Consider the following 12,865-nt stretch of genomic DNA (forward strand, 5'->3'; position numbering starts at 1 on the left):
TACAGAAGAGGATGCATGAATGGTGACAGGTTTTTTGATCCACAGAGTTGCTGAAGAAACTGAACTGACAGGCTCTTGAAGATGTATGGAAACTATTCTGAGAAAGACTACTAATGAAGTTCTAACTGCTTTAAATTATGACTCTAGGGATATACTAAAATGGCCTAAGTATCACTCTCATAGGGGTAGTGTTGTTGTTGTTGTTGTGGTCTTCAGTCCTGAGACTGGTTTGATGCAGCTCTCCATGCTACACTATCCTGTGCAAGCTTCTTCATCTCCCAGTACTTATTGCAACCTACATCCTTCTGAATCTGCATAGTGTATTCATCTCTTGGTCTCCCTCTTCTATTTTTACCCTCCACACTGCCCTCCAATGCTAAATTTGTGATCCCCTAATGCCTCAGAACATGTCCTACCAACCAGTCCCTTCTTCTTGTCAAGTTGTGCTACAAACTCCTCTTCTCCCCAATTCTATTCAATACCTCCTCATTAGTTATGTGATCTACCCATCTAATCTTCAGCATTCTTCTGTAGCATCACATTTCAAAAGCTTCTATTCTCTTCTTGTCTAAACTGTTTATCATCCATGTTTCACTTTCATACATGGCTGCACTCCATACAAATACTTTCAGAAACGACTTCCTGACACTTAAATCTATACTCGATGTTAACAAATTTAGCTTCTTCAGAAACACTTTCCTTGCCGTTGCCAGTCTACATTTTATGTCCTCTCTACTTCAATCATCATCAGTTATTTTGCTCCCCAAATAGCAAAACTCCTTTACCACTTTGTGTCTCTTTTCCTAATCTAGTTCCCTCAGCATCACCCGATTTAATTTGACTACATTCCATTATCCTCGTTTTGCTTTTGTTGATGTTCATCTTATGTCCTCCTTTCAAGACACTGTCCATTCCGTTCAGCTGCTCTTCCAAGTCCTTTGCTGTCACTGACAGAATTACAATGTCATCGGCAAACCTCAAAGTTTTTATTTCTTCCCCATGTATTTTAATGTCTACTCCGAACATTTCTTTTGTTTCCTTTACTGCTTGCTCAATATACAGATTGAATAACATCGGGGATAGGCTGCAACCCTGTCTCACTCCCTTCCCAACCACTGCTTCCCTTTCATGTCCCTCGACTCTTATAACTGCCATCTGGTTTCTGTACGAATTGTAAATAGCCTTTCACTCCCTGTATTTTGCCCCTGCCACCTTCAGTAGTTCTCTAAGTCTACAAATGCTAGAAACGTAGGTTTGCCTTTCCTTAATCTTTCCTCTATGATAAGTCATAAGGTCAGTATGGCCTCACGTGTTCCAATATTTCTACGGAATCCAAACTGATCTTCCCCGAGGTCGGCTTATACCGGATTTTCCATTCATCTGTAAAGAATTCGCGTTAGTATTTTGCAGCTGTGCTTATTAAACTGATAGTTTGGTTATTTTCACATCTGTCAACACCTGCTTTCTTTGGGATTGGAATTATTATATTCTTCTTGAAGTTTGAGGGTATTTAGCCTGTCTCATACATCTTGCTCACCAGGTGGCAGAGTTTTGTCAGGACTGGCTCTCCCAAGGCCGTCAGTAGTTCTAATGGAGTGTTGTCTACTCCCAGGGCCTTGTTTCGACAGGGATAGGGAGACAGGATTATAATAATGACAGGAAGTACAAGGCATTCAAACAGTGCTTCTTTCTGTGCTCCACACAAGAATGGAAGAGGAAGAAATCCGAGTAACTGTTTCAGTGGGATGTACCCTTTGCCATGTGCTTCATGGTGGTTTACAGTGTATAGATGTAGAATTTACTCTTTGTTTTATTTTCCTATTTTCAACAAATACTGCTCACATTATATCATTTTATGATTCTATTGACATTGTTATATTTGATTAATTAGAAATATCAAATCGCATTTCCATTCCACATGACTTTGCTTAATCATAAGTCACCTAGCTTCAGCCTCAGCGTTTGTCTTGCCTTTTTTTTTTTTTTTTTTTTACAGCTTCTCCATTATATTTAAATTCTGTCATTTGCTACTCCGAGTCTTGCAATATTATCCATTTGTAAGGTTCCCCATCATTTTTTCACAGTTATGTCCCCCAAAGAAGTTTTTAATCTGGAAACCTGAACAGGAGACTTATCAGGAGTATTTTGCCATAGCAAAGGCAATATTTTCAGTGGAGACCACATTGTATGTGGATATGGATTTTCTTAATGGTCCTGTAATGTATGTTTACTTAAAGGCTACTTTCCTAACCAGTAACCCTAGGCAACATTCCACAAATTTAGAAGACAAAATTTATATTCTTCACAAAATGTGTAGATTACAGCAAGTGATACTCTGTGAATTGCACTAAACACTAATGTGTGAAAAATTTCGAAGTTCATACATTAGGAGTTCATGTTCCACAAATAAATCTGAAAGATTCATGCTACAAAGTTTGAAGCTTCACAGTTCTTCCTGCCTTATCATTTCTTCTCCTGCCTGTCAGTACTTGATGCTTCTCTCAATTGTAGTTGGAGACAGAAGTTTACTGCCATTATGGCAGTGAATAAAAATTATTATCTTCAAATTGATATCTGCATGAAATAACTCATAGAAGAAGATATCTCCTCCACAGTCCCCTATGAAGAGATCTCAATGCAACTACATGTTTGAAATGTCTGCTGTTATGCCTGAGCAATGAAAGCAAAAAACATATGACTAAGATCAGATCTTCAACAGCTCATGTACAAGTCACAAATGAAAGCAATATAGTTACTGAAAATATCGTAAAGTTACTTAATCAGGTTTTTTGTTTGTGGTATGTTGCTCCTAGATATGACATTCTCATAGCCACAACAACACCACAAATGTGAAGGACAATGCTTATCACATGTGAGATCCTGTGTGGTACTGAGAGGTCAGAGCGACCACTGGATGACAAACCTGTCTATGTGTGGCTGCTAGTCTTCAAATGGCATTGGATCAACAACAGTAATGTTCATTACCAGTTCCTGTGGACTTGCATTTGAGTTCTAGAAATGTGTCAGTATGATATTAATAAAATTTAATCCAATTTGTTTGGGCAGACATAAGTTGTTTATAATACCAAACAAAATTTGAAATGGTACTAATTTTAGAACTTCATAGATGTAGAACTGACAGACAATACTTGCACGAAACAATAAGTGTTAGGATGATACCGATCCTAGGTGGAAGATGGTGCAGCCTGTAGATGTTCATTTGGTGATTATAACAAACCAGAATTATGAATCGGTCATTACTCGCAGATTGTGATACTAAGCCTGTATGATGAAATTTGCAGTCCCATTCTTTCTGCACATATGCTTTATAGCAAGTCTAAAGCAGAACATTGAATTAATTTCACACTTCCCTAAGTTTTCTGTAATACTTTGGATCTTTATATTTTATTCTAAAAGCAGATAATTATCCTATAAATTCCATTAGCTTTATTTGACCATAAATGGCATATATTCTGCACTTTACAATACTTAAGTTAGGAAGTTTCACATAACATTTAATTCTCCATTAAACCAATAGCTGTTATAACTTTTTGAAAGCAAACTCAATTTTTCATAAAAAAAGAGAATGTACATAGAAGTGACAAGTCGTAGAATACCACCAAACGTCGTGTTGGACCCCCTTTTCCCTGGTGTAGTGATGTAACACGATGCGGCACAACCTCGACATGTTGTTGGAAGTCCCCTGCAGAAATATTGAGCCGCGCTACCTACAAAGTCATCTGTAATTGCGAAAGTGATTCTGGTGCAGGATGTTGTCCATGAACTGAGCTCTCGAAAATGTCCCATAAATGTTCAATGGGATTCGTGCCGGGTGACCTGGCTGGCTAGACCACTTGCTTGAACTGCCCAGATTGTTCTCCAAATCATTCACGAACAATTGTGGTTCGCTGTGTTGGGCATCATTATGGAGCCACTATCAGCTCACACAGTGCCTTGTTGACAACTTGGGTCCATGGCTTCGTGGGGTCTGAGCCACAATTGAGCCCTGCCATCAGCTCTTACCAACTGAAACTGGTACGCTTCTGACCAGGCCACAGTTATCGATTCACCTTCTGTCCAACTGATACAATCACGAGACCAGGAGAGGTGCTGCAGGTGATGTCGTGCTGTTAGCAAAGGCACTCGCGTCGGTCATCGCCTTCTGTAGCCCATTAATGCCAAATTTCACTGAATTGCCCTAATGTATACATTTGTTGTACATTACACATTGATTTCTCTGGTTATTTCATGCAGTGTAGCTTGTCGGTTAGTCCTGACAGCTTTATGCAGACACGCTGTTCTCAGTCGTTAAGTGAAGACTGTTCGCCACTGTGTCGTCTGTGGTGAGAGGAAATGCCTGAAATGAAATGTGGTATTCTCGATGCACTCGTGACACTGTGGATTCCCTGATGATTTCTGAAATTAAATTTCCCACACGTCTAGCTCCAACTACCATTCTGCATTCACGGAGCCATAATCACTTAGGAAACCCTTTCACACAAATCACCTGTGTACAAAGACAGTTCCAACAACACGCTGCTCTTTTGTACCTTGTGTATGCAATACTACTGCCATCTGCACATCGCTATTCCACGACTTCTGTTATCTCGATGTAAAATGATATTTTAGCAAAAACACTCTTTCAAAATTATGTAGTCTACAGTAATGTACAATTATTTTTATAAATTTACCTACCTAGATAGGTGTTTTTCCTTTGTAACTATTCATTCATGTATGCAGAAAACTATGTACAAAAGTTAATTTGACCAATTACTGATTCTAGAACAATCTATAGCTTCATGCTGTAATATAGTGTTTATCATACATTTAAAAAGTAATTAGCCTTTCCACAAGCTCAAGTGATACAGCCTTTGCCTAGACACTGTGACGGAACGGAATCTCCATTCTGTGGACAGAATATGTATGAAATGAGTTATTTATGTTTGAAACTGTAATTTTTATTGAAAAAACATTTGGAATGTTTATGAACTTGTTGATTGAGGATAGTGATCAGTATGAAATCTGTGTATGCTTGAAACAAGACATTCAAATGATGTACTGAATTACTGATGTGTATATTTAATTGATTTGCCATTCCTGAATAGGAAATAAAAGAAAATATGAATAAGTATCTTCACTAATGTTCAACAAACCTGGACCTTTACCTCATCCCTCAGACAAGTAGTAGTTTGGAGCCACACACATATTCATGCAATAAGGTGTATATTAAAATTTTTCTCATTACATCATCCAATTTACAACTGTTTAACACTACTGTTTCTCAAATTAAAGTCACCCAGAGATAGTGGTCATGTGTGCATGAGGTGTGCTCGGTTGTGTGAATGTGTGCATCTTTTCTTTCCCATAGGTTCTGGCCAAAAGTGGCACAGTCTTTTCACAGTGCCTGTCTGCAACTCAACATTTTATCTTTACGACTACGTGGATTTTTCCAGTGTTTGATTTTACTCATTTACATAGCTATATGATCAGCTGAAAAATACAATTATTTATCATCGGATTTCATAACAATGACTTTTAAATGGACAGACAGCAGCAATGTAAGACAATGGTGAAGCTCACAGATTGTGTAGCCTAGGGAAGATGCAACCCGGATGTGGCACTGTTTGAAGATTTGAAGACTGTATGGATCGCAGATGGTGCAATTTGGAAATCAATCTGGCCAAAACACACTTCAGCAAAACAAAGATGACCATAAGTGCCAGAAGCTACAGATTGTGTTGCTTAGAACTGGGAGTGGTGTCATGGGTGGGAAGCACGGACTGCTGGTGAATAGTGTCACATTATATTCAGTGATGACTAACGGTTCTGTCAGCAAATATGGTGGCGACCTAGGGAGAGATCCCAATTCTTCCAACGTTTTGGAGAGGCACGCTGGAGTCATAGAGTATGATTTCAGGTCACAGTTGGCAGCGAGGGAGGAAACTCTGACCGCACATTGGTATGTCACGGACATCCTGCATCCTTGAGTGTTACCAGTTGTGCAGCAGTACCGTAGCTCCATTTTTCAGCTGGATAATGCCCATCCGTGATCCATCTCTATGAACAACTGCACAATGCTTTGGTACTTCTGTGGCCAGGAAGATTCCCACATTTGTCTCTGATAGAATATTTGTGAGACCAGCTGGGATGTCAACTCCACCCCAATCTGTTACCCAGTGTATCAAGAACCAGTTCAAACAGCTGTGGACCAGCTTGCCTCAGGAGATGATACAATGGTGACATGACACTCTTCCTAACTGAACCATTGCATGCCTGTGTGCAGGCTAGAGGGAAGGCAACAATGTACTGATAGGTGGGCTCATACTGACCTACTCTTTGTAAATTTATCTGGCTCTTGAAACTGCTGAAATAGCAACACGTACTTTCAACCTTTGAAGTTTTATTTAGTTTTCTTCTCCCTTTTGGGGTGCTTCACATTTTTCTGTTAGGCAGTGTGTATAAAAAATTTCTTGTAAGCAAAACACTATTTAGTGGGTCACTGATAACAAACACTGTCAGGAATTAAAAATGGTACACCACGAAGAACTTGACCGAACGCTACAAAACTCGTTCTCCACTATTTACATGTCTGCTGTATAAGTTGATTAAAATCATACCCTCATGAAAACCTATTTCTGGTATTTCCAATACAGAAATATTATATTTCTATAGATGTGGATACATGATAGCTATCAGGTGCAGCAAACACAATGTTCAAAAGTAAATTATTACTATCTTTCAGACTTTGAAAAAGATCGAATCATTGGCAATAGGGACATGGGAGGATCAAACTATCACACCACACACATGATTGGTGGAAGTCCAAAGTACACAGAATAAGTCATGAGGAGATTGACTCGGGAGCAGAGTGTGGCAAGAGTAGTAGGGAGGGTTCCTCCAGTACTACACTCCCAGATGATCGTGGGATAGTTCAGCTGGCCCTGACAAACTAACAGATGGCACCACACCTAGGATGACAGACTTGCACAGCCATACTGAACTGGGACACTGAGGGCATTTTGTGGTGTTCAGCAGTCTGTCTTGTTTCCATTCTTGACAGTCAGGTCAATGCCAACCTGCACATATATGGTCTAGTGGAAAGATACAGGAAACAGTGCTTCAAGATTTCGGACTGATTTGATATATCTTGGAGGAAGGCCGGGTGGTCACCAGTATGTGGCAAAAATGGTACACCCTGTTGTTGTACACTTCATGGCTGCCTTACCAAATGGTTTATTCCACCAATCCATACCAAGGCTGCCTTGAGGAAAGCTTGGATCCTTGACTGGCCTAGAGTCAGCACCCCCTCTAACAGAAACCCTGTCGACATAGTGCGTGACATCACAAGATGGCTAAACATGTGGTCTCTTCTTGAACAGTTTCACGGAACAGTGCCTGTGAACAGTCGTGCGGCGAGTTTTGCATCAGTTTACTATTATAGTGAATGGTGTTCCTGCTTTAGTGTACGTGATTCGGTTGTTTAGTTTCTGTGCACTAAACTGGTGATCTGTTTTTTTTGCCTGTGAAAATTTCGTTGCCTGCAAAATGCCGTATCATTGCTCTGTGCCGAATTGTAGAGGAAATTACGACAGTGGACCAAAAGTAATTGTGTTTAAATTTCTGGAGGATGAAGCAATGAGGAATAAATGGTTGTCCAGTATTCGCAGAGATAACTTTACTCCTCCTTCAAGTTCAAGAGTGAGTATTTGTTTTGTTTATTTCATAAGAGGTTAAATGTGCTAACAAAGAACAGGCACTTATGCAGTAAGGAAGGTCAGCGACATTTTGACTAATATATCAGATAAAAAAAAAACAGTGTTTCATTTTCTTGCCCTGGCAGTTCTACAGTTTAGCTGGTTTAGGCTATATGAATTCTGTATTCTGCAAGTTCAACCAGTATAGCCAAAGCACAGTCATATTTAAGTAGTTAAATATCTCAGTATATCTTTATAATTTGTTTTTGCTGTTTGTTGTTAGGAATAAAAGTCAGTTTATGATTAAGTACATGCACTTAAGATACAGACAACTTTCGATGTATTATAGTATTTAGTTCTGTTTCTTTCTGCTGTAAAAGTCTTTAGGAAGTTGCTTGTTCAAAAGCAAGGAATGTGGTGTACCCAGAAATTGAAATTGAAGTAAAAACAGTGTCTCAGTCGCTTGTTTTTAATAAATTATTGGTGAGAATTTGAAGTCAATGCAAGTAATGTTACTATTAGTGAGTATAGTAGGCTTTCAACTTTACAATGCACAAATAAACGTTTTACTTTAAAACCATAGACAGGAAAATGAATGGGTACATGAATGGCTTAATAGGCCATCACATAATGCAAAGGGAGAAACTGTGAAAACATATAAATAATTAAAAAAAAGAAATACTTGTGTATTTTACAAATTCTTACTTTCTTGGTCTGCAATTTCAGATACATGCCAGTGGCCTACACAGCTGTCTTATAGATAAACAGCTAAAGTACTTGAAAGCAATTGTGTACTCATGTTTAGCCTAATAGGTAGCACATAACTGGCAATGTATTAGTTCATTATTGTGTAAGTTTTTATGTAAGTTATGAATTGATATATCGACTAGAGAATAGCGGCTGAAATACAAAAGCAAAACGGTGTTTTATAAAAAGCACTACGATTAAGTATTTCATAGCTTTACAGGATACAGTCTGCAGTTGCTTCTATGGATCACACCCGTGTGTGTGTTTGGTGTCGTCATGCTTTCTTGTATCCGAATTATGCTACAAACATTAGTCAATGTTTGTGATTATTGATGGGGCAAGTACTTTCTTCATTTCACCATCTGTTGAAGAGCTTGTTGCCATGACGTGACGTGTGACTGCATGTGTTTTAATATTGTAGTGTTACTGTTTTAAAGAGTTACTGTGCCACTGCCACATTTATCACTTGAGTATTCCTCTGCATTTTAGTTGGGAGTATATTTGTATTTTAGAACTAGAAACTAACTTTATATACATAAATTGTTTTCACACTATTAATATTGTCATCACATTCATTTATAGGCACATTTTTCATTTTTTATTCATTTTTAATTACAGGTGACTGGTCAGTTATTAAGCGCCCTCCCTCAAAAACCACCTTGGAGACCAGATGCAGTTCCATCACTACCTCCAAACTGTCCTTCCTACCTTTCAAAGGAAGAAAGCAGACGTGAAGGGCCAGAGGAGAAAATGCAGAGGCTTGAAAATGAGCAGTTAGCTGCAGTGTTAAAATATAGTTTAGCATCACAGGAGGACTATGAACACACTATCAAATGGTTCAAATGGCTCTGAGCACTATGGGACTCAACTGCTGAGGTCATTAGTCCCCTAGAACTTAGAACTACTTAAACCTAACTAACCTAAGGACATCACAAACATCCATGCCTGAGGCAGGATTCGAACCTGCGACCGTAGCGGTCTTGCGGTTCCAGACTGCAGCGCCTTTAACCGCACGGCCACTTCGGCCGGCCACACTTTCAGCTTCAGTTCTTTAGAAGAGTTGATGATGTGTATGAAGGAAGTGGAATTGCCCAAAGAGTGGAGTGTGAGGGAAAAAAAGTGATTTTGTGTGTTTTTTGAAGATAACAAGAAAACCAGCACTATTAATCACACATTCCGTTGTTATAGATAGTAATTTAAATGTTTTGTTGTTTAAGAAAGATGTACAAATTAAGACATTAGGAAAAAGATCTTTTCCTGTAGTTGTAACTAATATCCATGAAATTGTCAGTATACTGCAGGAGTTTTCAGAGACAGATTGTGGGCACTCAGAAACTTCTATAGATAGTGTTGTAGAGATAGTGAAAGACAGTCTAGGAGTGCTGAAAGACAGTGTACAGGAGGGTGAAAAGGAGATGGTAGACTTTATATATGAACAAGTTAGTCTCATAAATGTCAAGAAATTTAATCATAGGTTTAGTTCTACATTTATGATACTGTGTTTGCTATTTTAAATTTCATCTCATGCTTATAATTTTTTACATAGCAGTTCATTAATGAAAATGCCACATCCAAGCACTCTGCGTAGGATCTGCAGCAAATGTAATGTGAATCCATCTCTTGAAAGGCTTGGGGGAAGTAATTTCCTGTCCTATGCAAGACAGAAATTTCAATACTCTAACAGTGATGATGTCGGTGTTGTTTTGAGTGTAGATGAAATTCATCTAAATTATTATTTGGAATATAAAGTAGGTAGCATTTTGGGCATGTCATATAACTCGTAACATGCTGCAAATTCAGCATTTGTATTTATGTTACAGAGTGTCAAGTCTGTGTTCAGGGATGTTGTTCACATTTTACCGGTGAAAACCATTTCATCTAATGCAATATATAATGAGCTAATGGCCATAATAAATGGCCTTGAACTAATAGGCTATAGGGTTTTTTGTGTGGTAACTGACAACAACAAAATCAATAGCAAAACCATGTCCATGTTTTCTGTGGATAGAGCTGTTAATATAGTATTTAAACATCCGTCTGATACTAATCACCTGCTTTTCTATTTGGTTGATGCCATACACATTGTTAAATGCATAAGAAATGTGTGGTTGAACCAAAAAAATGATGGTAAAGATATGTTTTATCCTCAGTTTCCATTTAGAAAAGAAGTGGAAGAAAATAAGTTTCCTGTAGCTTCTTTTAAAACGCTGAAACAGATTTATGACATGGATTCCAGTTCTTCAGTAACATATTATCACACATTCTCTCTCAAATCGCTTTGCCCTACATCATTAGAAAAACAAAGCATGAAACTAGTGTTGCAGATATTAAATTGACATGGAAGAGGGCCTTGAGGTAGCTAGTGATAAATTTGATTTGAGACATGCACCATCAACAGTGGAATACATTCGAATAATAACAAAATGGTTTGATGTCATGAATGTGAAATCAGTGTTTAATGGGAAACACAAGCAGATTCCTTATATGGATCCATTGACAACTGTTAGTGTTTCTATGCAATTTTTGTTGATTTTCTAGACTGGCTTGACATGTGGAAAGCAAAGGGTCTGTCAAGTGGGTTTCTCACAAAAGAAATATTTTTTGCTGGTCAGCATACAACATATGCCATTGTAGAAATTGCTCGATTTGTATTGAAGAGCTAGGTATGAGCTATTTATTGACAGTCAAGCTTCAAACAGATGTGCTCGAGCAGCGTTTTGGAAAGTATAGACAGCTTGCAGGTTCCCAATACAATGTTTCAGTGACACAAGTCTATGAAGCAGAAAAGAAGCTTCAAATTCAAAGTGTAATGCCTTTAGTTTCATGTTCTCCTTCCTATGTCTATATCACAGTAGGGACCATAAAAAATTTTATGTTTTCTGAAGTTGAAGAAACACACATTAGACATAGAAGTCAGTGTAACTGTAGATGATGTTCTTCCAGGGAAAGATATTGCAACGTCTTTAACTTTCATTGCAGGCTACTGTGCACATGCAGTGATTAAGAAGCTGAAGTGAGAGAGTCGCCTTAATGAAATTGTGATTGAAAAGGAGTTGCCAATAAACGAACATTTTAGTTTGATACAAAGACTTCACCAAGGAGGACTAAAATACTCATCAGACACTATTTTAAATATGATTGTCTAAACTTACACTGTCGTCAGCAAACTTCCCAAAGAACATGAAAGATATTTTCTTGCCTGTATGAATCATCATGCTATTGCCTCTGCAGTAGCACTTGCTACTCTTCAAGAAAATGACTTTTTTTTTATTTGATGGGCTATGCTGCAATGGACATTCATCCCAGGCAATAATGGAAAGTATTGTTTGGGTTGGTGTCAACATATTTTAAATAACTACTGTAAAAAGTTTAATGGAAAAAAATTTCAAAAAACACTCAGTGAAAACTGCAAACTCTTATGACATAATTTTGAAATCTTTATCTTACATTCTTTTTAAATCATTAATACAAAACCTGTCACCAATAATATTGCAACATCAACAAATGCCTCTTAAGCTGAACTAATTAGGTTAATCTGAAACTATTCAATCAATAAAACTTACCAAATTACAACTTATGGCTGAGAGTGTATACAAATATTTTAATATACAGTTGCTAACAGCTATCAACAGTGATAGCCTAATTTGAAATTTTTATCGAGGAAATTAATCTTTAATATAAATAATCCTACACTAATTCTGTCTCAGTTGAAGTTTGGGTGATGAATAATACATACAGGGGGAGGAGAGGGGGTGTGGCAGGCAGAGAGAACCAATAGTAATCTTTTTATAGTATGTGAAACCTAAAAAAATCATTTCACTTTGTTTTCCAAGTATGACTTAAACCACTTCTTTGCTGCATGCCTTATTCATAGTATTTCTAATTTGTGTAATAAGGTTATGTGGCTCAACATGCCACATTCCTCTGACAAAGCCAAGACAATGCCATTTTGAGCACCTTCCTTTATTATTTTGAGAAAAACTTACACAAACTGTGCTATAACAGACTCCACTTCTTTTGCAAACAAGGTTAATTTGTGCTGGTGATATAGTTCCCATTCTTCTAGAAATGGAAGATAAGAGCAAAATTCCTCTATAGTTCTCTACATTCTCTGCAACACTTTTCTTTGTATACTGAAGTTATTACTTTAGCTTATGATATAAGCAAGAAATTTGCCAATTTGTAATGATTCATTAATTGTTACTGTTGAAAAAGCTTCTATAGTATTTATGCATTCTTTAAGTAAACAAACTTCGATTCCATGTAGTGTTTGTGGTGTTCCTCTGTCATCTACTAATGTCATTGTTATGAGTGCAGATGTGCATGCTGTAACAACTTCCTCTCTTTCCTTCTGAGTTGACTAATTTCTCTGCAGCTGTTATAACTGTTGTTCTCTCAACATTTTCTTATGTATATCAAGTTTG

This window comes from Schistocerca piceifrons, chromosome 9, assembly GCF_021461385.2.
Source record: "Schistocerca piceifrons isolate TAMUIC-IGC-003096 chromosome 9, iqSchPice1.1, whole genome shotgun sequence".
Classification (NCBI taxonomy): Eukaryota; Metazoa; Arthropoda; class Insecta; order Orthoptera; family Acrididae; genus Schistocerca; species Schistocerca piceifrons.